Source organism: Bufo bufo, chromosome 2 (genome assembly GCF_905171765.1).
Source record: "Bufo bufo chromosome 2, aBufBuf1.1, whole genome shotgun sequence".
Taxonomy (NCBI): Eukaryota; Metazoa; Chordata; class Amphibia; order Anura; family Bufonidae; genus Bufo; species Bufo bufo.
In genome coordinates this window covers 293990546-293999555 of record NC_053390.1, presented here as the reverse complement: position 1 = coordinate 293999555, position 9010 = coordinate 293990546, and positions in this window count along the sequence as shown.

Here is a 9010-nt window from a genome sequence, read left to right as displayed (position 1 = left end):
GAGAATGAGGCCATGGAGGAGTACGTGAGGGAGGCGCTTTCACGCGGACACATTCGCAAATCCTCGTCCCCGGCAGGGGCTGGATTTTTCTTTGTGAAAAAGAAGGGCGGTGAGTTGAGGCCTTGCATCGATTACAGGGGTCTCAATCGCATCACGATCAAGAACGCTTACCCGATACCCTTGATTTCCGAGCTGTTCGATCGCCTTAAAGGGGCCACGGTCTTTACCAAACTCGACCTGAGGGCGGCATATAACCTGGTAAGGATCAAGGCGGGCGATGAGTGGAAGACCGCGTTTAACACCAGGACCGGTCATTATGAATCCTTGGTTATGCCCTTTGGGTTGTGCAATGCGCCCGCAGTCTTTCAGGAATTCATCAACGATGTTTTCCGTGACCTGTTGCAGCAGTGTGTGGTGGTCTATTTGGATGACATCTTGGTATATTCTGAATCCATGGAGGCCCACATTCTGGATGTCAGACGAGTGTTGCAACGGTTACGAGAGAACAAGCTGTTCGGTAAGCTTGAGAAATGCGAATTTCACCGATCCCAGGTAACCTTCTTATGTTACATCATTTCCGCTGAGGGGTTCTCCATGGATCCTGAGAAGGTTTCGGCTGTCTTACAGTGGCCCCAGCCCAGTGGCCTTCGTTCCCTGCAGCGCTTTTTGGGCTTCGCCAATTATTATCGGAAGTTCATCAGGGACTTTTCCATGCTAGCCAAGCCTCTCACGGATCTGACCAGGAAGGGCAGTAATTCCCAGGTCTGGCCGCTCGAGGCCATCCGAGCTTTTGAGGCTCTAAAGTCCGCCTTTGTGTCGGCTCCCATTCTGTCGCATCCCAAACCTGGGTTGCCCTTTGTCCTCGAGGTGGACGCGTCTGAGACGGGAGTAGGCGCCCTTCTGTCTCAGCGTAGAACACCAGAGGGTCCTCTGCTTCCTTGTGGGTTTTACTCCCGGAAACTGTCTTCCGCGGAGTGCAACTATCAGATTGGTGACAGGGAGTTATTGGCCATCGTGCAGGCCCTTAAAGAATGGAGGCACTTGCTCGAGGGTTCGGTGGTTCCGGTCCTCATCCTGACGGACCACAAGAATCTGACCTACCTTTCTGAGGCCAAGAGATTGACACCACGTCAGGCCAGATGGGCTCTGTTCTTGTCACGTTTTAATTACGTGGTCTCCTACCTACCCGGTTCCAAGAACATCAGGGCGGATGCCTTATCACGGCAGTACTCCGAGCTGTCCAGGGAGGAGTCGATTCCGACTTCGGTCATACCTCCGAATCAGATCTTGGCCGCCATTCGCACCAGCCTGACCTCTCCCCTGGGTGAGCAGATTTTGGCGGCTCAATCTGGTGCTCCCTCTGGGAGACCCAACGGCAGATGTTTTGTGCCTGAGGAGTTGCGCTCTCGGTTGTTGCGAACCTACCATAACTCCAAGACCGCGGGGCATCCTGGAAAGAATCAGCTGTCCTGGGCTGTTTCACGTCTGTTCTGGTGGCCTTCCCTACGTTCCGACATCGCCGCATATGTAGCGGCATGCTCCGTTTGTGCCCAGAGTAAGTCCCCTCGGCACCTTCCGTTGGGCCTTCTGCAACCCATAGCCACCGGGGAGCGCCCATGGTCACACCTGGGGATGGATTTCATTGTGGACCTCCCTGCATCCCGAGGCCATACGGTCATTCTCATGATTGTGGATCGGTTTTCCAAAATGTGCCACTGTGTTCCTCTCAAGAAGTTACCCTCTGCACAAGAGTTGGCCACGATTTTTGCCAGGGAGGTCTTCCGGTTGCACGGTTTGCCCAAGGAGATTGTGTCGGATCGGGGGAGTCAGTTTGTGTCCAGGTTCTGGCGCGCCTTTTGCTCCCAGTTGGGGATTCATCTCTCCTTCTCCTCGGCCTACCACCCTCAGTCCAATGGGGCCGCAGAACGATCCAATCAGGCCTTGGAGCAATTCCTTCGTTGCTATGTCTCCGATCACCAAGACAATTGGGTTGACCTCCTGCCTTGGGCTGAGTTTGCCAGGAACACGGCGGTGAACTCTTCCTCTGGGACGTCTCCCTTCATGGCCAATTATGGGTTCCAACCTGCCGTGTTACCGGAGGTATTCTCTCCCCAGGATATTCCGGCTGTGGAGGATCACCTTTCCGTCCTACGTGCTTCTTGGGTACTGATCCAGAAGTCCCTTGAGGTCTCTGCGCAGCGCCAGAGACTCCAGGCTGATCGCAGACGAGCGCCTGCTCCTTCCTACCAGGTCGGAGACCGTGTATGGTTGTCCACCCGCAACCTCAACCTTCGAGTGCCCACTCCCAAGCTGGCGCCTCGCTTTGTTGGTCCCTTCCGAGTGCTTCGCAGGGTAAACCCGGTAGCCTATGCCCTTGCGCTTCCTCCTGGCATGCGGATCTCCAACGTGTTTCATGTCTCCCTGTTGAAGCCACTGGTGTGTAATCGTTTCACTTCCTCGGTTCCTCGGCCTCGTCCGGTCCAAGTGGGTAATCGTCAGGAGTATGAGGTGAGCAATATCCTGGACTCACGCCTGGTCCGCGGTCGGGTGCAGTTTTTGGTCCATTGGCGTGGTTATGGTCCAGAGGAGCGTTCCTGGGTTCCCTCCGCAGATGTCCATGCTCCTGCCTTGCTCCGAGCCTTCCACGCACGCTTCCCTCAGAAACCGTTCTTTACTCCGCGGAGTTCTCGGTTCTTCAAAGTAGCCACCTTTTGCTTTGATTACTGCTTTGCACACTCTTGGCATTCTCTTGATGAGCTTCAAGAGGTAGTCCCCTGAAATGGTTTTCACTTCACAGGTGTGCCCTGTCAGGTTTAATAAGTGGGATTTCTTGCCTTATAAATGGAGTTGGGACCATCAGTTGCGTTGAGGAGAAGTCAGGTGGATACACAGCTGATAGTCCTACTGAATAGACTGTTAGAATTTGCATTATGGCAAGAAAAAAGCAGCTAAGTAAAGAAAAACGAGTGGCCATCATTACTTTAAGAAATGAAGGTCAGTCGGTCAGCCGAAAAATTGGGAAAACTTTGAAAGTAAGGGCTATTTGACCATGAAGGAGAGTGATGGGGTGCTGCGCCAGATGACCTGGCCTCCACAGTCACCGGACCTGAACCCAATCGAGATGGTTTGGGGTGAGCTGGACCGCAGAGTGAAGGCAAAAGGGCCAACAAGTGCTAAGCATCTCTGGGAACTCCTTCAAGACTGTTGGAAGACCATTTCAGGGGACTACCTCTTGAAGCTCATCAAGAGAATGCCAAGAGTGTGCAAAGCAGTAATCAAAGCAAAAGGTGGCTACTTTGAAGAACCTAGAATATGACATATTTTCAGTTGTTTTACACTTTTTTGTTATGCATATAATTCCACATGTGTTAATTCATAGTTTTGATGCCTTCAAAGTCATGAAAATGAAGAAAACTCTTTGAATGAGAAGGTGTGTCCAAACTTTTGGTCTGTACTGTATATAAATATATATATATATATATATATATATATATATATAAAAGCAACAAGGTCAGCAGCACTCTGTAGGTATGCCGGGTGCAAATCCACAAACGTTATGTCACACTGATGAGATTTTCCTATTTAAATATGTTGAGAGTACTATGTTCACTAGCATGACAAAGGCTCCATTGAGAGAGCTGAAATGCTGCATTGCTTTGGGGTTTAAATAAACATCACTGAAATTTCACCACAAGACCGGAGTGCTGCCCATTTTTTGTTACTTCTACCTTACTGCTCCTGGTCCAGGAACGTTTGTGGATTTGCACCCGGCATACCTACAGAGTGCTGCTGACCTTGTTGCTTTTTTGTATTTGGACTAACCAGCAAAGCACCTTTATCCTCATTCCAAACATGGATCAAGCCACAGGATGTATACACCCGGACATCTTCTCGTATACACAGGAGGATGAGGCACGTATCCTGCAAGGTACTGTGAGAGATGTCACCTTTTTGTCAACTCCATCCATACTGGACCTTAAGAAATGGTACGAACTTTATTGCAAAAGATTGATTAATTTGAATCTACATGTAATTACCCTCAGTGAATATCACCATGCACACCGGATCCCAAGGGGTATGCGCTCGATTCTGAGACCTGATTTCTTTCCTAACAACACGGATTTCTGCGCACGTTTTGCGCAGATCTTAAATAAATATTCTTTAGATATTATCCTGCTAAATGTGGAATACCTACAAAAAGAAATCCATAATTTGAGATCAAGTTTGGAACAAACAGAGGGGGAACTGAGGTCAGCATTAACCCCAGAAGATCTAGAGAAATATCTCAGCAATTGCAACATACATTTGGAGAAACTAAAGCAAGATCTGCAGTCCACAAAGAGGAAAAAGTGGCAGAGGGATATGGAGGACTATACCACTGGATTTGTATACAGCTGGCAGGGAGGACAGAGAACTGTCAAAAAGGGTTTTAAGAAGATGGAACGACCTTCCCCCAGGAACAAAGGAATGGGACTCTCTAGTGAAAGGGACAATCTAATAGTTCCAGAAATGGACAGCCCCTTGGATGTAGCCACAACATCCAACACTAATGTATCTACCACGACTGCTTCTTTTTTAGGTCTGAGTCCGGATCCCACCGGACCAGACTAGGTGGTAGGAGACAACGGAAGTGGCGAAAAAGGAAGGCAGATAAAACCACAAAGAACCATGTGGAAGAGACAACAGTGGTAAATATATCATCTACTGGATTAACCCCTATACAAATGTCTGTTTTGGAAAAGGGATTGTCTTTTTACCCATTCAGCAATATTGATTGGTTCCAATTAGAGCTCGATCTTCATAGATTTTTTTAGAGCCATAAAGCTAAAAATTTGGTTTGATAAGCAATCTACTGAAGCCGTGGCGGCTGGGCCTGTTAGTGGTTCAGAACTCACGCTTAGTAATGTTCAGTTACATCTAAAAAGTGACTTTACACCAGTTGTCAATCATGTTGCCCTTGACACTTTTGTGAATGCGGTCAGAATTGACTTGGAGGCCTTAAAAATGTCAGGCCATGATGGAATGTGTGTAAAAAGAAATATGACATTGGATGAAACCAATGCCCTGAAAGAACTCTCCAATAACCCTTGTCTAACCATTAACCACCTCAGGACCGCCGTACGCAGGATTGTGTTCACCCACGCCCGCCCTGCCGCAGTGACAGTTTTGATATTTTTTATCAATCGCAGCGGCTTCGGGTACTTCGCTAGCCTCCCATTTGTAAGACAGGCTTGCTTTTTTTCTTGGGTAGTCTCAGGGGATACCCCCTAAATTTAGTTGACCAAATGGCAAATAAGGGGTATTCTTCTGAAAAGACCTACAGGATTCTGACCTAGTCGGATGAGGAATGGGAACCCTCATCTGATGAATCCAGCGGGTCAGAATACGAACCTGTAGAAAGCAGTGGCAGTCTGACCCAAAGTTCGGACGAGGAGGTTGAGGTCCCTGATACCACCAGGCGTACCCGGCCCCGTGTTGCTAGACCACAGGTTGCACAGGATCCGCTTCAAGGGCAGCAGAGTGGGGCTGGCGCTGTCTGTTTACGTGGTGAGGCATACACCAGCAGCGCTGCCCATCCTGGACCTAGTACCAGCACTGCCGTACAACATGGTGAAGTGGCGAGCACCAGAAGAGCAGTTGAAGCTGGTACGGTGGCACATGCATTAGTTCCCCCGTCGCAGCCACCGCACAGACAGGCCCGTAGAGCCCCTAGAGTCCCTGAGGTGCTGGCAAACCCCGATTGGCAGCCCCGAACTTCAGCCGCACCAGTAGTTCCCCCTTTCACCGCCCAGTCTGGAGTTCGGGTTGAGACAGCTCGGATCGGCACTGGGTTTTTTTGAGCTGTTCTTGACTGCGAAGCTCTTGGACTTAGTCGTGGCAGAAACAAACCGATATGCCACAGAATTTATAGCTGCCAACCCGGGAAGCTTTTATGCCCAGTCTTTCGGTGGAAACCCGTCCAAGTTTCTGAATTTAAAACTTTTCTGGGCCTTCTCCTCAACATGGGTCTGACAAAAAAAGCATGAATTGCAGTCATATTGGTCCACGAACCCAATTCATCACATGCCCATGTTCTCTGCTGCCATGTCCAGGACACGATTTAAGACCATCCTGCGTTTCCTGCACTTTAGCGACAACAGCACCTCTCGTCCCAGAGGCCACCCAGCTTTTGACCGGCTCCACAAAATTCGGCCCCTCATAGACCACCTTAACACCAAATTTGCAGATTTGTATACCCCTGAGCAAAACATCTTCATAGACGAGTCCCTTATACATTTTACCGGGCGCTTCAAACAATACATCCCAAGCAAGCGCGCCCGGTATGGGGTCTAATTGTATAAGCTCTGTGAAAGGGCCACAGGCTATACGCACAAATTTCGAGTCTATGAGGATAACGATCAGACCCTGGAGCCGGTCGACTGCCCTGACTACCTGGGGAGCAGTGGGAAGACAGTCTGGGACTTGGTGTCACCCTTATTTGGCAAGGGGTACCATCTTTATGTGGACAATTTTTACACAAGTGTGCCCCTCTTCAGGCATTTGTTTTTAGAACAGATTGGCTGCTGTGGCACCGCGCGACCTAGTCGCCGGGGCTTCCCCCAACGGCTCGTTACCACCCATCTTGCAAGGGGGGAGAGGGCTGCCTTGTGTAACGAAGAACTGCTCGCGGTGAAATGGAGAGACAAGAGTGACGTTTACATGCTCTCCTCCATTCACACAGGCACGACAATCGAAATTGAACGAGCAACCAGTGTCATTGAAAAGCCCCTCTCGGTCCACGACTATAATTTGCTCATGGGAGGGGTGGACTTCAATGACCAGATGTTGGCTCCTTATTTACTTTCCCGCAGGACCAGACGCTGGTATAAGAAGGTGTCTGTATATTTAATTCAATTGGCGATGTACAACAGTTTTGTTCTCTACAGTAAGGCTGGGAGAACAGGATCCTTCCTCAAATTTCAGGAAGAGATCATCGAGAACCTCCTGTATCCAAGAGGTTCTGTGGCCCCAACCACCAGTGTAGTGAGCCGTCTACACGAGCGACATTTCCCCAGTGTCGTTGCTGGTACCTCAAACCGACCGCCACCCCGAAAAAAATGTTGTGTCTGTAGCAGGAGTGGAATAAGTCGTGACACCCGCTATTTCTGTCCTGACTGCCCTGACCACCCTGCCCTATGCTTAGGGGTGTGTTTCTGGAAGTACCACACACAGGTACACTTAGCATAGGGATTGCGTTACACAGGACAGGGCACACAGGGCTGTTAGGGCCCTTTCACTCACAGCTGCTGCAAACCTCTCCTTTCACCTGGGACAAAGTGCATAATATACTTCGCCACATCTCTGGGCGATTTGCGCTTTGCACATTGTCCCATGGGGAAGGAGAGGTTTGTCCTATAAAGGTAAAAAAATAAATAAAAAAAAATAAAAAAAAGTTAATGTTCTGTTCAAAAAGTTAAATAAAGTTTATAAAAGTTAATGTTCCGTTCAAATGTTATATAAACTTAATGTTAATAAATTTATTGCGTTGCGGCCTGGTTTTTTCTTTTTTGTTTTGTTTTTTTTACCTTCTACGTGGACCAACCGATGAACGACCTGCAGCACTGATGTGCATTCTGACAGAAGCATTGCGCTGCTGTCAGATTACACAAAAGTCGGTGTATGCGGCACTGCAAGACGAGATTTCTCCTCTGCAGTAAAAAAGATACGTTTGCCGAGGCATATGAGCTGAGGGGCGGTGTTTATATGCTTTGGCAAACACTTTGTATATATATATAAAAAAAAAAATCCCGGCAATGATTTATTCATCCACATTGATTGATGTGAATGGGCATACGAGCTAAGTGGGTTTGGATGTTGGGCGGAGCTCCTATGTCCTGGCAGACGCCTTTCCCCTCCTTTTTTTTTTTGGCAGAGAGTTTTTCATCCATATTGATTGATGCGAATGAAGAAATCTGTGCCGTTCATTTTTTCTTTCAGCCTAGAGGCTGAACGAAAAAAAAAAATCTCATTACCCGTATGCTCAATATAAGGAGAATAGCAGAAACTCCTAATGCTGGCCATACATGTAATGATTGCGGAGACCCTCAAATGCCAGGGCAGTATAAACACCCCACAAATGACCCCATTTTGGAAAGAAGACACCCCAAAGTATTCGCTATGGGGCATATTGAGTCCATGAAAGATTGAAATTTTTGTCCCAAGTTAGCAGAAAGGGAGACTTTGTGAGAAAAAACAAAAAAAAATCAATTTCGGCTAACTTGTGCAAAAAAAAAAAATCTTCTATGAACTCACCATGCCCCTCATTGAATACCTTGGGGTGTCTTCTTTCCAAAATGGGGTTACATATGGGGTATTTATACTGCCCTGGCATTTTAGGGGCCCTAAAGCGTGAGAAGAAGTCTGGAATCCAAATGTCTAAAAATGCCCTCCTAAAAGGAATTTGGGCCCCTTTGCCCACCTAGGCTGCAAAAAAGTGTCACACATGTGGTATCGCCGTACTCAGGAGAAGTAAGGCAATGTGTTTTGGGGTGTCTTTTTACATATACCTATGCTGGGTGAGAGAAATAGCTCTCTAAAATGACAACTTTGTTTAAAAAAATTGGAAAAGTATTTTGTGATGGGCATAGTGAGTTCATTGAAGTTCTTATTTTTTGTCACAAGTTAGTGGAATATGAGACTTTGTAAGAAAAAAAAGAAAAAAGAAAAAATCATCATTTTCCGCTAACTTGTGCCAAAAAAAAAATATTCTATGAACTCGCCATGCCCCTCACCCCAAAATGGGGTCACTTGTGGGGTATTTATACTGCCTGGCATTTTAGGGGCCCTAATGCGTGAGAAGTAGTTTGAAATCCAAATGTGTTAAAAATGTGTTAAAAATGCCCTGTTAAAATCCAAAAGGTGCTCTTTAGAATTTGGGCCCCTTTGCCCACCTAGGCTGCAAAAAAGTGTCACACATGTGGTATTGCCGTACTCAGGAGAAGTAGGGCAATGTGTTTTGGGGTGTCTTTAC